This window comes from Aotus nancymaae, unplaced genomic scaffold, assembly GCF_030222135.1.
Source record: "Aotus nancymaae isolate 86718 unplaced genomic scaffold, 86718_ANA_hifiasm-v0.15.2.pri h1tg000007l, whole genome shotgun sequence".
In the NCBI taxonomy this organism is placed as follows: Eukaryota; Metazoa; Chordata; class Mammalia; order Primates; family Aotidae; genus Aotus; species Aotus nancymaae.
This window is the reverse complement of record NW_026988418.1, coordinates 26,359,636-26,377,888: the sequence shown is the minus strand read 5'-3', so window position 1 is coordinate 26,377,888 and position 18,253 is coordinate 26,359,636.

The window sequence follows — 18,253 nt, the reverse complement described above, 5'->3', positions numbered from 1 at the left end:
ATTGATCATGTACTTTGCATAAGCACTTGTTATCTATGGTACAATGCCATAGGCTCAAAGCAGAGAAGACACAGGATACATGGTAGTGTGGTGGAAAGACATTGATTTAGGGGTCAGGGAACCTTGGCTCTGCTCTAGCTTTGCCCTCTGACTACCCCCATGGCTTTGGGCAAATTATTTAACCTCTCTGAGCCTTACTTTGCTTATCTGTAAAAAAGCATTAATATTATCGTCATTAGCTATCTTACAAGACTGTTGGATTAAATGATGTATTTTGTGAAAAAGTGCTTTGTAATTTTTGTCTACCTAAGAACTACTGTAGCACTTGGGGTATAATAGGTACACATAAATGCTAACTAAATGAACTAATCATAATACATAGAATTTTATAAATAAGTTGTGATTATCACAAGCTAAGGAGATCAGGCCAAAAAGCATGATAGAGAGTATAAAATAATCTGTAAGAAGTAAAAAATGTGGCATGGTAGTTAAGGATATGAAATACATTTCTTCATAATATAGTCTAAAGCTGACCATCTCTCACCATCTTCCATTAGCCTTTCCCTGGACTGTTGCAATACATTTCTAACAGGTCTCTTTGGTTCTACTCTTGCCTTCCTGCTGTTTGCTTTTCCTGCCACAGGCAGCATAATCTTTCCAAAATATACATCCTATCACATTACTCCCTTACTTAAAGTCCTCCAATGGCTTTCCATTTTACTGGTAACAAAATCCAAGCTTCTCTCTATGGCTGCCCAGCCTCTTTGACCTGGCCCTGCCTACCTCGCTCCGACTTTGCCTTTTGCCACATCCTCCTTATTCACTGTGCTCCAGCTACACTGGCCTTGCTGTTCTCTGAACAGACCAAGCTTTTACCTGCCTCAGGGCCTTTACACTTTCTCTTCTTTCTGTCTGTTCTGCTCTTTTCCTAGGTATGTGCATGGCTCTCTCATCATTCAGATCTCAGCTCAAACGTCACCTCCACAGATAGGGACTCCCTGGCCATCTGCCTAAGATCACCTCCCCATACTCTAATTTTACCGCCTTCTGAAAATCGTACCATTCGTTTGTTAATTTACTTATTGATTGTAATTGTTGCTTGTCCCCCTTTGATGAATAAAAGCATCATGAAGGCGGGGGCATTATATTCTCTTTATCTCAGTTTCTGTTTTTCTGGTCTTCATCATGACATTCTCCCCTTTCCTGCTCCTTGATGATTTTTACTTTACATTTTCTTCATTCTCATTTTCATTTACCACCTTATGTTTTAATTCGTTTTGGAGTTCATAAGGCCCTGCTATCTTGGTTGTTCTAAAAGTGCTGTGTGTTTTTATAAACAGGATTTCACATTCTGAAGGTCCCTGGCTCATTCAAAAATCCCATTGAAATAACAATTTTTTTTTTGGCCAAAATTATACATGCCATACTAATTGGCTCCTTCCCATCTTAGCATTCTATGAACATTGCCCATGGCAGACAGTGCTGCTGTGCCATGTAGGGGCTGTGTGTGTGCACTCATCTGGGAATGCGTGTGGGTATTGACATTATTCTTGGAAGCAGCCATGCCTACTCAGAGCACTTCACCTCTCCTCATACCCACACTGCCACATTTCTTTTATCCCAAATAACTAGAATGAAAATGTTTAATTTTTATCTTAAATGAAAGAGGCTGCATCTCCTTGGCATAGCTCTTATGAAGTCCTGCCATTTGCTTGCTTGCCACTGATGGGCGTGGCTACATCTTGGGTTCTGGGTTCAGCTGTTTTCTCTCTGCCATAGTTCATTTTTCTCCTCTGCTGCCTAATAGAGCACAACATGCTGAAAACTCAGTTTTCTGCTTCTATATATTAAGTTTTTCCAGCGACTATTTAGGCATATCAAGTATCCTCATCCCTTCTCTGTGCTCTCATAACTTCCTCTGTATGCCACACTTAACCCATTGCTCTTTCTCGGTTTGTAAGTTGTATACCCCTAGCATCTACCCACACTGCCCAGCCCAGAATGGGCTGTCAGTCACGTTTGTCAAATCAATGTTTTGTGACTATTTTTTATTTTCCTTTTGAGTTTTGATTTTCTTCTGGTTTGGGCATCTGCATGTCTATAGGTATAATCAAGTGTAAAGGGGGCATGTGTCACCCAGGCTTTCAGAGAGACGACCCTCCCCATAAGACAGATGTCTCTGACTATGCAGTGGAGCTTGCCCATGTAAACCTCTTGCATTGTTTGGAGACTCTATCCCTTGCCAAGGATCTAACCATCCACAGGCAGACACATTGCTGTCCAAACAGATGGACAAGAGAGATAGGCAGGCCAAAGCCCATGGATGAACATGAAATGAATTGGTGCAGAGAAGCCAAGGATTTTGGAAATGAATGCTAGTCCTTGCTGTGCAGTTTCCAGCATAAGGATGGACCAGCATGGTTGAGGTTTTACACTGAGCTGCTTGCTAACAAAGGAATAGGTAAAGTGAGAATGAGTGTGCAATGAAGTGGATGCTTTAACAGGTGGATGAAAGGCCCCAAGAACACAGTTTAGCTCTAAAATTTTCAAGTCAGTTTGGCAGGGGAAGTTAACATCATCTTCAGCTGGGTTAATTCTGAGAATCCACATCTGGTCCAATCATCCATCAACATTCATTCATTCATTCATTCAACAAATGTTTACTGAGCATCTAACATGTGCCAGATGCTGGTAGGCACCAAGTGGGTAAAAAAAACTCACATGGTCTCTGCCCTGTAAAAACTTACATTCCATTAATTATTTTATAATCAGTCATTTAATTAAAGTTATAAGTACTGCGAAAGAGTACTTATAACTTTAGAAGCTAAGGCAATATGCAATGGGAGGGGTCTTAGTGTGGAGGGTCTGAAAGAATGTCTCTGAGGAAGTGATATTTAGGTTGAAATCTGAAGTCAAAGCAGAAGTGCGATGTTGTGGTTTAGCAAAGAACAGGAGAACATTCTTGGCATATGGGAATAATATCTATAATGTCTCTTTGAAGTGGCAATTAGCCTGTGTTTACACATCTCCTGAGAAGAGAAATTCTCTTCCTCCAGAGGCAACATTTGGATCACTCTATTCATAAGATCTTCTTTATTTCCAATCAAAATCTGTCTCTCTGAAGCTCTGACCATTGGTCTCAAATATAATATACACTTCTTGGGGTCTTATAGAAAAAGCCAAGACCCTCTTCTTGTGACAGTAGTGGTTTCCTTCATTAATTAATGCCCAATTAATGTGTTTTCTTTATCCATTAGGGTCCCACAGAGATTTGCTCAGTATATAGTTGCTTATTTGTGCATTTAATAATTCAACATCCGTCTACTTCCAAAAAGTATTAGTTCTGTTGAGAAGTAGCTATTAAATATTTGTGAATGAATGGAATTGACAGATGAATGAAATTTACCTTCTTAACAAACTTTCTTATGTGGGAACTGGCGAAGATCTCCCCAGCAAAAAGTAGAAACTCAGTGTTTCATAGATGAAGACTGGGGAGACTGCAAAAGACCCATCTAGGTACTGATGCAGTCTTCTGGGCCCAGGAACCCTACTCATGCCCCAAGCTACCTGTAATGAAAAGTCCATTGTCTGCCACCTGTCTCATAGATCTGTCCTGAGGATTAATGAGATAATGTCTGGAGAGCCATGTGAAGCCTTTGGAAGGAGATTACAGGTGAAAGTCCAGTTCCAGTGAATTCGGCTACTGATAAGAGTTCTGGATAACAAAGCTGTGATCAGGCTTTTAAAATGTTGTTTTGTCGATATTTGATTACATGTGTTTTAGACACTGAACTAGCCAGTGGAACAAGTTCTTTCTCGGGTCCCTGTATTTTAAACAGTCCCTCTAGGACACTTTTTCTCAAAGTCTCAATCCCAGGAGAATTGTCTGTATCACCTGTGTGTTTGTTAAAAATATAATTTCCTGGCCTTCAACTTCAGAACTACAAATTTGCAAAACTTCAGGAAGCACCATTTATATGCAATACCATGTGAATGATGCCCCCTGGTGTTGTTCAATGTGGCAGCAGTGCTTACCTCTGGCTGAATGGGGAATTCTGACTGTGAGGCCTGGGAATTTACATTTTTAGCAGGCACTTCAGGTACATTAGCATCGAGAACCAATGTCAACATTGAAAAAAGTGTGACTGTCATTTCCTTTGTAAGTTGGAAAGATAACAGGTTGCTGGGGGAGAAGGGAGCAGGGCTGAATGATAATGAGCTCTTCACACTTTCACTCTCTCACTGAGTAATAATAAACTAATTAGGAAAATAATAGCTAACATTTATTTTGTAAATTTATTAATGTCAGGCAAGGTGCAAGGCGCTTTACAGGCATTATCTCATTTCATCCTTACAATAACTTCAGAAGATCAGTGTTAATATTATTGTCTCCATTTTGTAAATAAGCAAAATAAAGTTTGGAGAACACAGTTTTGGTATAGGGTAAATATTCAAGAAATGTTAACGAATATAAGCTTATATGTGAAAGAACTTTTACAAATACAAATCCTCTACTTTAGCATTCAGACGAGAATGGCAGCATTTTTTTCTCTACTCCCACTGCTTCACTTGACTAACATTAAAAAAATAAGGATGGCAACATTGATGAGAGTAATGATTGGGAAATGGAAACAGGGATAAGCTTATGTGAGATGTTTGGCATAGTATGAAGGGGACAGGCACCTTTGGAAAGGAGAGTAACAAGGTAAAAAGGTGTTGAATTAAACTACTTGCTTTTTAAGGTCAGCCTTTTTGTTTTTCCCATGAGTAGGAGAGGAAATTTCATTCTTCTCCTGTACTATGTCCAAAACTCAGCAGGTTTCATAGTGTTTGTCTACATAAGATAAATTACATAGTATAAATAATTTATCCTATGTAGTGAGTTGGTCTGTTATTATTCTTCTATCAGAAAATATATTTTAGTAAACTCACAAGTGAACTTGTGCAACACAATCCCTTCATAAATTGTGAACTACGAGACCATGTTCAGGAAGAGTCTTTTCTAGTATGCACATTTAACTGGGGGCTAAACACTGGCAAATATTCTAGGGAGAAGAATATTTTAGAGAATTAAGGTTTCATTTGCAATTCTATTATGTCAGAGATAACCTATAGTCAATAAAATACAGTCTTCTCTTCCTGGATCCAGAGCTTGACTATTTTCTGGCTTCTTTTGAAGTTAGATGTGGCTTTGCGATGTGGAATGTAAGGGAGGTGATATGTAACACTTTCAAGTCGGGCCCTTACTACTTCCAGTTATGATCCTCATACCCTTTCCTCTTTCTGGCTGACTGGAGTAACGAGGCCTTGGAAGCCGTGTGTTGAAGATGGCAGAGCTATTATCAACTGAGTCGTTGAATGACCGTGTAGAGCAGAGCTACCCCTGACCTGAATCCCTTCCCTGCTTGTTATGTGAGAAAGGATAAAGGATAAACTTTCTTTAAAAAGACTCCTCATTCTAGCAAATACATCCATGATGAACATAATCTTATTTTTTCCCACAGGTATTTGGTCTGTTTACTCTTTGAATATTAATGTTCATTTGGTTAACTCTATGCTATTGTTTGTAGACACTATTACTTAAATATCTCCAGTTTAACCAATGGAGACTGTTACTAAGAACACAGGATTAGCCTTAAAAAAAGGAATATATGAGTAAATAAGGATTGATATTTCTTTTGGCAAGTTCAATGCAGGCAATATTTATTTGAAATTAATGCCATTGCATCAGGATCATGTTTAATGTAAAAAAAAAAAAAAAGAACTAAATTAATTGTAAATACATTTTCAATATGTGATTGTTGTTTGTGGTTATGCCTTACTCACTTTTCTGTTAACGACGTAATTAACTACTAAGAAATTGGTAGTTAATTCTCCATTTCCAGAGATATGGAGTTTATTCAAGATAATATATTCGAGAGCAATTAGTAAAGATCTTTATACCAGATTCTGGAGATTAAATATGAATAAGAAAGTCTCTTAAGAAGTAGAGGAACACATGAATGACTTTATAAATTGCTCACTCCTAAAGAAGGGGGATTTCTTGTTTTTTGATTAGCATTGACTATTTGCCAATCTAGTAGCTTTGTAATAGCTATTCAGATGCTGACAAGATTGTTAATTCAGAAAAGCAGAGATTTTGGTCTTATTCATTGCTCAGTAGTATTTGTTAAATATTGAATGATGGAAGGGACTATCATAGGTCGTCTACCTCACTCACCATCTGACACTTGTACTCCCTTTAGAGAGTGCTTGCCCGCTGGTAGTTCAGTGTGTTTGAATATTTCTGGAGAAAGAAGCATCTTCACCTCGTAAGGCAAATGCAACTTTCAACAGATCTAATATTAAAAAGTTCTTCTTTATAAAGAAATGGGAGATAAAGTTATATTGGATTTTTGGAAAAGGTTATGGATTCTAATCATTTTTAGTTCTTGATTATAATCACCAATAAATGTTTCCTCAGTACTATTCTAGGCATTATGATCAGGGCCTGTGTTAACAGAAGCAGGGATATAACATGATTCTTTCAAATAAATTGCTGCCAAATTAGGCAAACAAGATATATATTTCAGACATGCTTCTGCCTTGTGACTTTTTTTTTTTTTTTGAAGTAGGATCTCACTATGTTATCCAGGATGGTCTCGAACTCCTGGCTCAAGTGACCCTTCTGCCTCAGCCTCCCAAGCAGCTGGATTACAGGTGTCTGCCACTGCACCATGTGAGGGTTGCCTTGTGACATTTGCACTTGCTATTTTCTCTGCCTAAAGATTTTTCCTAGATACAGACAGCATGGTTCATTCCTTAACTCCTTCAGGTCTTTCTTAAATGTCACCCTTTCAGTTAGGCCTTCACTAACTACCCTATTCCAAATTGCAAAGCCTCCTTCCCCTCAACAACCCAGCACTCCCTGTTCTCTTCCTTGCCTTATTTTTCTCCATAGCACTTATTATTTTACATACTATAAATATTTTTAAATTTATTTCTTCATAGTCTGTCTTCTTCCATTAGAAGGTAAGCTACGTGAAGGCAGGGAGTTTTACTTGTTTTGTTCATTGCTGACAAAGAGTAATCACTCAATAAATGTTTATTGAATGCTATAGAATGAATATGTACATGGATATATAAACATAACAGTCTAAAGATATATATACACACACATATAAATTTCCATGTACATGTATGAATATATATATGAATATGTACATGGACATATAACAATCTAAAGATATACATATATATATAATTACTGTCAAATAAGTAGTATAAACTATACGTGCTCCACTGGGTAAGGGTAACTCATCTTTCTCTCTCATTAAGTAATGGCTCATTCTTAAAATGATTCTTAGACTTTTAAAACAGGAAAGTGTTGGGGCTCAGAATATGATATTCCAAAATATGACATCTTGGCATACTGAGTATTTTAAGCTGAAGGAATGTCACAAAAGCAGAAAGGTCTCTGATTTTCTCCCATCCTTCTCCCCTGAGGCCATGAAAATAATTCTTCTTTTCTCCCCTGAAGACCATGTGACAGGTATCCTGCTCTATACCCTGAAGAAAAGAATGAAGACTCAGGGACATAGAGAAGGATCTGAACAAATAGGCCTTGGTAAGTTCCCTCCAGTTTATTACCATTAGGTTATATCCCCTTTTTGTCCAATCATATTTCTACATGACTATCTATTCTTCATCAAACCTGAGCACAAAAATACACAATTTTCCCCACTTCTTTTGGTCTTCATTTCTGAAGCTTCCCATGTCACATGAATGTTTGGTTAAATAAATTTGTTATGTTTTTCTCTTACTAATCTGTCTTTTGTTACAGGCATATCAGCCATGAACCTTGCAATGCTTAAGGAAAAGCTCTTACTTTCTCCCCTAAAAAAAAGTCTTAATTTTATGGTATAGTGATTTATTTTATGCCATTATGAAAAAATACTATTTGTTTATTTATTCATTTATTTTTAGAGACAGGGTCTGTCTCTGTTATCCAGGCTGGAGTCCAGTGGCACAATCATAGCTCGTTGCAAATTCCGCCTCGCAGGCTCAAGCGATCCTCCCACTTCAGCCTCCAGAGTAGCTGGGACCACCATGCTCAGGTAATATTTAAAGTTTTTTGTAGAGATGAGGGGTCTCACTATGTTACTCAGGCTGATCTTAAACTCCTGGGCTCAACCAATCCTCCTGCCTCAGTTTTCCAAAGTGCTGGGATTACAGGAATGAGCCACTGTACCTGGCTCTTTTGCTTTTATTAAAAATGTTTTTATATTACTGAAGAATGGAAAGTTTCAGAGAAGAAGAAACACATGGTCTGTAACGCCAATGTTTAGAGACAGCTACATTTAACATTTTGATATAGTTCTTTCTAGACTTTTTTTTTTTTGACATGTGGCCCCTGAAAATCCTTCTTGTTTTTTTTTCTTGGATATGTTTTTTACTTTAACAAAACAAGAATCATACTCTATGTGTTTTGTTGTATCTCACTTTAAAAAAAAATAGCATCTTTAGTGTGTTACTTTATGCTGTCATGAAGGTCATTTTTTTCTTTCTTTTTTTTTTTGCAACTGAATCTCTCTCTGTCCCCAGGCTGGAGTGCAGTGGCACGATCTCAGCTCACTGCAGTTTCTGCCTCCCGGGTTCAAGCAATTCTCCTGCCTCAGTCTCCTGAGTAGCTGGAACTACAGGCATGCACCACGCCTGGCTAATTTTTGTAGTTTTAGTAGAGACAGGGTTTCACCATGTTGGCCAAGCTGGTCTCAAACTCCCGACCTCAAGTGATCCACCTGCCTTGGCCTCCCACGGTGCTGGGTGGTGTGAGCCACCATGCCTGGCCCATAAAGGTCTTTATAAGTAGACCTTTTCTCTTGATCTCATCTGATCTTGGAGGCCTGGTTAGTACTTGGATGGGAGACCACCTGGGAATATCAGGTGCTACAGGCTTTAAAATACATAAAATAAAAAAATACTTTTTGAAACTGAATATTTTCTTAAGGTAAATTTCTAACATTGAAATTGTTGACTAAACCATCTGAAGTTTTTGTTTGGTTCTATTTTTTACTATGAAAATTTCTAAAAGAACAGAAAAGTAGAAAGAACTCAATTTCTAATTTTTAATAGCCTAGGTTTTATAGTTGTTAACATTTTGCCATATTTACTTCATCTATTTTTAAAACTAGTTTTAAATTTAAAAAAAACTAGTTAAAAAAACTAATTTTAAAATCTTGAACTGGTAAGGACTTCAAAAGAGCTGTTTTAAAGTCATAATCATATTATAATGTTCACACACAATAAAACAAATAATAATTCTTTAAAATCATGTTTGATTTTTCCAAATTGTCTCAAAACATCTTTTTCAAAAAATTGAAACAGGATTAAATAAGACCCACCCATTGATTTGGTTGTTATAGCTCTTAAGTTTCCTTTAACCTTTAATACCTTTCTTTTTTTTCCCCCTCTCAAGTCATTTATTTGTTGAAGAAAATGGAGAACTGATGGCATAGAATTTCCCACACTCTGGTTTTGTTTGACTGCATCCTCATAGAATTATTTAATACATTATTCTATCCATTATATTTTTTTGTAACTTTACAGCAGTGGTTCTCAGACCTCAGTGTGCATCATAATCACCTGGAGGGCTTGTGAAAACATGTATTGCTGGGCCACACCGCCGGAATTTCTGGATCAGTAAAGCTGGGTGAGTGGGAGAATTTAAATTTCTAACAAATTTCCAAGTGATACTTTTGCTGATGGTCCAAAGACCACACTTTGAGAATTTCCACTTTAGAGAAAAGATTAGATCCCTTTAAAAGATTGGTTAGATTTAGAATTTAAAAAATTACATATCTATGTCATATAATACAGGGTTCAAAGCATACTGCCCCCAAATAAGGCACATTGGCATTTGAGGAAACATCAGTAACAGGAAGGTCACTCTGACCTTATGCCACCCTTCTCCTCTGAAGCAGGGGTTGCAATGCTGTCATTGGAGAAGTACCCTTCTTATACCTGGAGGAGCGGGGCATCTTTATCCCTGAAGACACAAGGACACAGAGAAGAATCTGAATAAATAGGCCTTGCTATTCCCCCCAGTTTATCGCTATTAGGTCACATCTGCTTTGTGCAATCATACTTCTCCACAGCTATGTACTTCATCAAACTTAGCACAAAATTGCACAGGTTTCCTTGTCTCTTTGAGCGTTCATTTTTGAAGGCTCCTGCATCATGGAAAACATATTATATATGTATGCTTTTCTGTTGTTAATCTGTCGTTTGTTAGTGGTGCCTCAGCCTTAACTAGCAATGTGTAAGTAATCTTTTTTTCTGTACAATATGTTTGAAGTATTTACTTAAGAAAATATGGGCTGGGCGTGCTGGCTCACGCCTGTAATCCCAGCACTTTGAGAGGCTGAGGTGGGTAGATCACAAGGTCAAGAGATGAAGACCATCCTGGCCAACATGGTGAAACCCCGTCTCTACTAAAAATACAAAATTTAGCCGGGCTTGGTGACACGTGCCTGTGGTCCCAGCTACTTGGGAGGTTGAGGCAGGAGAATTGCTTGAACCTGGGAGGCGGAGTGTGCAGTGAGCAGAGATCTCACCATTGCACTCCAGGCTGGTGACAGAGTGAGACTCGGTCTCAAAAAAAAAAAAAAAGAAAATATGTATTGGTTTTGCTATGAGGATTCTTTCTTCTTTTGATCTCTCGATTTTTTATTTTGAAAAAGTTCGGTTTTACAGGAAAGTTGAAAGATGTTGGAAATTTTTAAAGACTTAGCTTTTTAGAAAGACACTAATGTAGCAGTGAATGAGTTTGTTCGTTTTACCATACCCTGTCCCAAAGTAAGTATTAACATTTAGACAAAACTTGATCTGATGGATGAAAAAAAAAAGATTTCTTATTTTAATAGAAAATTATTTGGTTACTGGTGAGGTTTAGAGTACTTCTAATACTTTATTAGCTATTTCTTAGCCTTGATTCTATTAATTGTTCATTTCCTTTATTCATTTTTCTAATAGATCTTTTGTTATTATCATTATCTATGGGTTCATCACATATGAAAGATAATCATTCTCATATTTGTGACTTATTTTTCAGGTTTATTCATTTATTTTTTCCAGATTCTTATTTAACCCTTAAAAAATTAAATTACAACATGTTCATCTCATCAAATATTTTAACCTATTATTTGGAATTTTTACCATGACTTTGGATAGTCCTGCCCAATCTGAGACAAGTAACTATTAACTTACATTTTCTTCTAGTTTTTATCTATTTGTTTATTGTTATAATTAACTGAAGCATTCAAATGAAATTTATTTGTGTGTTCTACAAAGATTCTTACCTTGAGTGGCCAACCTGCGGAGTACAGCAGGGTTTTGGGAGGAGCCCTCAACACCTGGCTTTACTGCTGGGGACAGTACAGTATACACCAGGTGACTTATCTGTGAACCATGGAAACGTTTTGAAAAGGTAAAGCAGACAATACCCTGAAGAATCATTTGTCACAAGTAATTGCAGACAGTCAAAAATTGCTGGGAGAGTATATGAATCATGACGTAAGAACTGTGAAGGGCAGGCATTTGAGTCCAGTCAGCGGCTATTATTGAACAGGATGGTCCTCAAATGAGATACAAATTTTATGTCAAAAGGGGCAAGTCTACAGAACAAATCATTCTGGTTTGTGTCCTAGCTTCTGTAAAACAGAAATCTTTTTCATCAATTTTTGCTCTCTCATTTAAAAAAATTAACTATAGTCCATAGTTCATTTGTGTTTCTTTAATTTTTTGAATTTATTTTAAAATTGACAAAAAATTGTATATATGTATTGTATACAGGTTGTTTTGAAATACGTATACTATGTGAAATGTCTAAGTTGAACTAATTAACGTGCATTACTCCACATTTGTCCTTTTTGTAATGCGAACACTTCGAGTCTATTATTTTAGCAATTCTTAAGAATATAACACATTGTTATTAACTAAGGTCACCATGTTGCACAATAGGTCTCTTTAATTTATTCCTCCATCTAACTGAAATTTTGTATCCTTTGCCCACATCTCCCCAATCCTTCATGAACACTGAGCCCCTCTAACCACCATTTTACTCTCAATTGTTACGAATTCAACTTTTTTATACTCCACTTATAAATGAAATCATGTAGTATTCATCTTTCCATGCTTAGCTTATTTCACTTACCATAATAATGTCCTCCAGGTTCATCCATGTTATTCCAAATGACAGGATTTTCTTCTTTTTAAAGGTTGGATAGTATTCCATTGTGTGTGTATATACTATTGTATTCCAGTCTAATATTCTCCTCTCTCTCTCTCTCTTCTCCTCTCTCTCTTTCTCTCTCTCTCTCTATATATATATACATACACACACACCACACACACACACACAGGCTTTTATTCATTTATTGATGGACACTGGACACTTAGGTTGGTTTTACCTCTTAACTATTGTGAATAATGTTGCAATTAACATGAGAGTGCAGCTATCTCTTTGACATACTGATTTCATATTCTTTTTTTTTTTTAGCTGGAGTCTCACTATCACCCATGCTGGAGTGTAGTGGCGTGATCTCTGCTCACTGCAACCTCCCTGTCCCGGGTTCAAGCAATTCTCCTGCCTCAGCCTCTCAAATAGCTGGGATTATAGGTGACTGCCACCACACCTGGCTAATTTTTGTAGTTTTAGTAGAGACGAGGTTTCACCATCTTGGCCAGGCTGGTCTTGAACTCCTGACCTCATGATCCACCTGCCTAGTGATCCACCTGCCTCGGCCTACCAAAGTGCAGGATTACAGGTATGAGCCACTGCGCCTGGCTTGATTTCATATTCTTTGGATGTATACCCAGTAGTGGGATTGCTGAATCATGATAGTTCTTTTTTTTAATTTTTGGAGCAGCCTCCATATTGTTTTTCATAATGGCCATACTAATTCATATTTCCACCAACAATGGGCAAGGATTACCTCTTTTCCACATCCTCTTCAACACTTGTCTTTTGCCTTTTTGATAATAGCTGCTGTAACAGGTGTGAGGTGATATCTCATTGTGGTTTTAATTTGCATTCCTCTCATGATTAGTGATGTTGAGCATTTTCTGATATACCTCTTGGCCATTGCATGTGTTTTTTAGAGAAATGTCTGTTCAGATCCTTGGCCCATTTTAAAACTGTATTATGTGTTTTCTTACTATTGAGTTGTTTGAGTTTTTTTGTATATTTTGGATATTAACCTCTTATCAGTTGCTTGACTCTCTAATCTTTTGCATCCTTTAATTCTGCTTTTTATCCTTGTCTTTTGGTCATAGTTAATCATAGTATCTACAGATATGAAAGTTTGGCTTGTGCGATTTATGTGTGCTACTGGGAATGTGAAACAAAGCTGAACCATGGCACCCCAAACCTGCCCTTATTGGGGTTCAGTGTGACTCGATGAACTTGCATAGATGTAAATATCCAAAGTCTTCATTTCTAATTGAAAAATAAAAATTCATCTTCAGTTAATAAGAACATTTTAATTATGTGTGGCCCCTAAGAAAAATGTTGAAAGATCGTCTTTCGCCGAAGATCTTTGCCTTGCACTATAGGGAAATAGCATCTACACTTTTGTTGATACTTGGCATTGCAGAAACCACTTAGGATCTTGCTACACCTGACTGCATCAACACCCTCAGTCCCCCCCAAAATACAGAGTCAGCCAAAGGAGAGAAGTAATAATTCATTGAACAACTACTGTGAGGCAACTCCCAAGTATATTTTATTTGATTTATTGTTAGGAATTTCTACTATGTAGCTATTATTCCCATTTTACTGATGAGGAAATCAATTGAGTAACTTGTCCAAAGTCACAGGGCCATTTACATGGTTGAACTGGAATTCCATCAGAGATCTGTACAAGACCAAAGGATGCCCTTTCCCCTTCACTCTGCTCATGTTTAAAGCCCCTTTCTTTATAGCCAAACATCAGATTTCCACAAGAACCTCAAAGAAAAGGGGAATAGGCCAGGTGAACTGCAAAGCTCAGGTCTTGCTCAAAGAGGACAGCTACGAATCAGTTTCAGCCACTGCTCCTGCTGTTGCTCTTTAGGAATGTAGATCCAGTGTTTCTTGATCTGATTTTTCAAAGGAAGGTGAGAGCCTGCATTTCTATGTGAAATCTGTCAGTGTTTAAATGCTGCCAATCAATGAAAATTGTTTTAATTGTGTGGGCCAAATAAAACATATTTGTTGGTTGTATTTAGTCCTTGCCTTAGTTAAATGATGAGGCAAATATCTTCGTTGTCTTATTTTAAGAAATTGCCACAACCATCTCAGCCTTCAGCAACCACCACCCTGATCAGTCAGCAGCCATCAACATCAAGACAAGACCCTCCACGGCAGGAAGATGATGACTTGCTGAAGGCGCACATGATCATTAGCATTTTTTAGCAATAAAGTGTTTTCAAATGAAGGTATGTTGAACATTTTTTAGACATAATAGCACACTTGATAGACTATAGTATAGTGTAAACATAACTTTTATATGCACTGGAAACCACAAAATTCTTGCGACTCCCTTTATTGAGATACTTGCTTTGTTGCAGGGATCTGGAACCAAACGCACACTATCTCCGAGTTACGTTCGTATAATGACATGGACGCCTTCAGAAATGAAGACCTGAAGAAACTGGGTAAGCTGCATTTTTTTTTTTTATGAAATATAGTTTTGCTCTTGTTACCCAGGCTGGAGTGCAAGGATGTGATCACCGCTCACCGCAACCTCCACTGCCCAGGTTCAAGTGATTCTCCTGCCTCAGCCTCCTGAATAGCTGGGATTACAGGCATGCACCACCACGCCTGGCTAATTTTGTATTTTTAGTAGAGATAGGGTTTCTCCATATTGGTCAGGTTGGTCTCGAACTTCTGACCTCAGATGATCCACCTGCCTAGGCCTCCTAAAGTGCTGGGATTACAGACGTGAGCCACCGTGCTCAGCCTGGAAAACTGTATTTTTACAGACGGCCATGAGGTATGATTGGAGGACAAAGACTATGATATAATTGTAATAAATTGGGGGAACTTAGGAAGGCTCATTTGTTCACATTCTTCTCTGTGTCTCCACGTCTTCAGAAATAAGCACATTCCTTTCCTTTGGGTATAGTGAGGATCCCTTTCGAGTGAGGTTCTTGTGTCCTACTTTTTTTTTTTAAACGAAGTCTTGCTCTGTTACCCACACTGGAGTGCAGTGGCACTATCTCAGCTCACTGCAACCTCCGCTCCAGGTTTAAGCTGCTATTCTCCTGCCTCAGCCTCCCGACTAGCTGGGATTAGGCGCATGCCACCATGCCTGGCTAATTTTGTATTTTTAGTAGAGGTGGGGTTTCATCATGTTGGCTAGGCTGGTCGAGAACTCAAGTGATCTGCCCACCTTGGCCTCCCAAAGTGCTGGGATTACACGCGTTAGCCACTGCGTCTGGCCCTTGTGTCTTACTTTAAAGGAAGGCCAGATAATTCTTTTATGGCCTGTTTCACAGGAGAAAGGTGGGAAAAGGGGAGAGCGACCCTCCTGCTCTCAAATGTTTTCTCAAATACCAAGGCGACATATTTGGGATTGTGTGCCCTGAACGCCATCACTTAATTTGAAGACTAGGAAACCTAGTTTCAGAAAGTCATGTACTTTTCATAGGTCAATCAACTAGGAGGTGATAGAACCAGTGTTTGAATCCCTATCTGCTGACTTGACTGCTCTGGCTACCCTGAAAACAATTGCTGAGGTTGAGGCAAGGCTGTGTTTTTCATATTCTTCCTGAAATGTCTTTTAAGGGTTTTATAAACTTCTTCCCTCAACAAACAAGGCACTGGAGTGGAGCCAAGGGGGACTGTAGACAATTAGTTTAGGAATCAAATAGGCCTACTACTGAATCCAGTGCTTCTTCCGAAGAGACGGCAGGGGGGTGACAACTGAGTTGGAAGCAGAGAGCCTATATCAAGTCAACCTGCTGGAGTGAGAGATTCTGGAGGGGAAATATGAGACCTGCCTGGAGAGATTTCTAGAGACAGCCAAGCCCTTTTATAGGCACTCTGTGGCTTTCGCTATGAGTGAGGAGGGAGCATTTAAGGTCCCTAAGTCAGATTGGCCTCCTGTTACACTCAACACCATTTCATTTGGTTAACACCTCCCCTCAGGGGGCCTGTGTTGAAATTCACGCTTACCACATTCTGTGTAAAGTTCTGCTTGATTCTCTGTAACAACAGCTTTTCACATTTAATCTAGTTGGGGTGTAAATCATTCATCTTTTAGGTGGTTGATAATGCTGATATGTGGCATTAATGAGGAAGTATTTTTCCATTGATCATTGTGACTGTGTTGTGGACATCTGCGAAAATTCCAGAGCTTATATATGATGTTTTCAGAGAGCTTTCTTCATTCAGTGAGAGTTTACCAGGGGCTGGAGGAAAACATCAGTGAGGAAAACAGATGAAGATCCCTGCCACCATAGAGCTTGCTTCAAGTTGGTAGGGGTAGAGAGATAATAATGCAATAGAAATAATAAGTAAGCAAATGATATAGTCTGTTAAAAGGTGATATGTGTATAAAAGAGCAAGCAGGCTAAGGGGGATGGGGGAGTTTGATTTCAATCTTAAATTGACTGGTCATTAGAATTAGAGCTACTTATGTCAATATGACTTTCACAAAGCAGCTCTGTGTCATTATTTTCATTTTCTATGCTAGAACATAGAACCTCTCAGATTTATCTTTTGTCTCTCTACTCTCTTTTCTTTTCCCCTCTCCATTTTCCTTTTTTATTTCTTTTTCCTTCTTTCCTTCTTTTTTTCTATTTTCCAGTGTCTTGAAACAAAAAAAAAATTAGATGCCATAGTGCCTCCCCTCAGGAAATTTACAATCCAGTCAAGGAATAAAGAAGGCCCAAATTGAACAATATGAATGCAGTAGGCCAATGATAATATGAAAAAGCTTTTTTAATTCTTTTTTTGTCCACACTTTCAATGTTCTTTAAAATGAGTGGAATAAATGAATGATCAAAACAGAGTGGGATTATTTCAGGAACATTGCTGGGGTGGCAGGTGCATTTTGATCTGGGTTGAAAGAACAAATGGGAGAAAGAAGGAATTACATAAGTAAGTACTTGTAGGCAGGCTTTTCTAGCAAGATATCTTAAAGGATTTGTAGTGAGATTGGCTTGGATGGAGTGGACATATTTCATTGGATGAATGACGTTGACGGAATCACAAAGTTGAGGTATATGAATTAAGTGTAAATTAAGGATGTAGAATACTGGTCTGAGGGGTTTAGATTTTTTGCAATACTTTATGAAAGAGCTGAGACTACAACTTGGAATTCTCTGAATCTTAGTTAAGCCACTGAACCATGTTGAGTAAAAATGACCTCTTCAACCTTACTAAAATTCAGAAATTACTTACTGTTCCTAGACTTCTGATTTAGTACGTACGTTAGGTTATAGGAGATACTCTAAGAGGCAGGGAAGAGTGAGAGACTACATATAGTTTTCTTCGGGACCATCCATCCACTTCATCTCCTTCTTATTTGTAATCTCGCTCTGTTGCCTGTTGACTTTTTCTCTCTCTTTGGTAGTGTTCGTCTCAGTTTGGTGTTTCTTTATATTCAACAGACTATACTATCTTTGAAGTTAAGAAGAAAGTTCAAGATAGAGACATGACTTTCGAGGAACTGAAGCAGGGAATTTAGAATGAAGTGCCCTGGAACATCACACATGGGGGCCTGTTGGGGGGTGGGGGGGCTAGGGGAGGGGAAGCAGAGGGTGGGGGCATTGGGGAGGGATAACATTAAGAGAAATACCTAGTGTAAATGACCAGGGGATGGATGCAGCAAACCACCATGGCATGTGTATACCTATGTAACAATCTTGCATGATCTGCACATGTACCCCAGAACTTAAAGTATATTAAAAAAAAATGAAGTGCCCTTAAGCTCCACCTAAAAGTCCCTCTTAGCGAGGCAGTAACAGAGTTCTTTGTTCTTCAACTCCTACTTCTTTTTTGCTTTATGTCTCTGCCCATTCATTTCCTGCAGCAGCTTCTGATCCGACTTTCAATGGACCATCTGAATGGTTTACATACATCCCATCCTTGAGCACTTTTCCTGTGCAGCTTCTCAAGAGGGAAATTCTTTCTCCTTGGCTACATGGTCTAGATTTATTTCTTTCTAGATACATCTTAAAATATCTTATTTGGGATATTCTAAATTTCTTTCTCTTATTTTTGAGG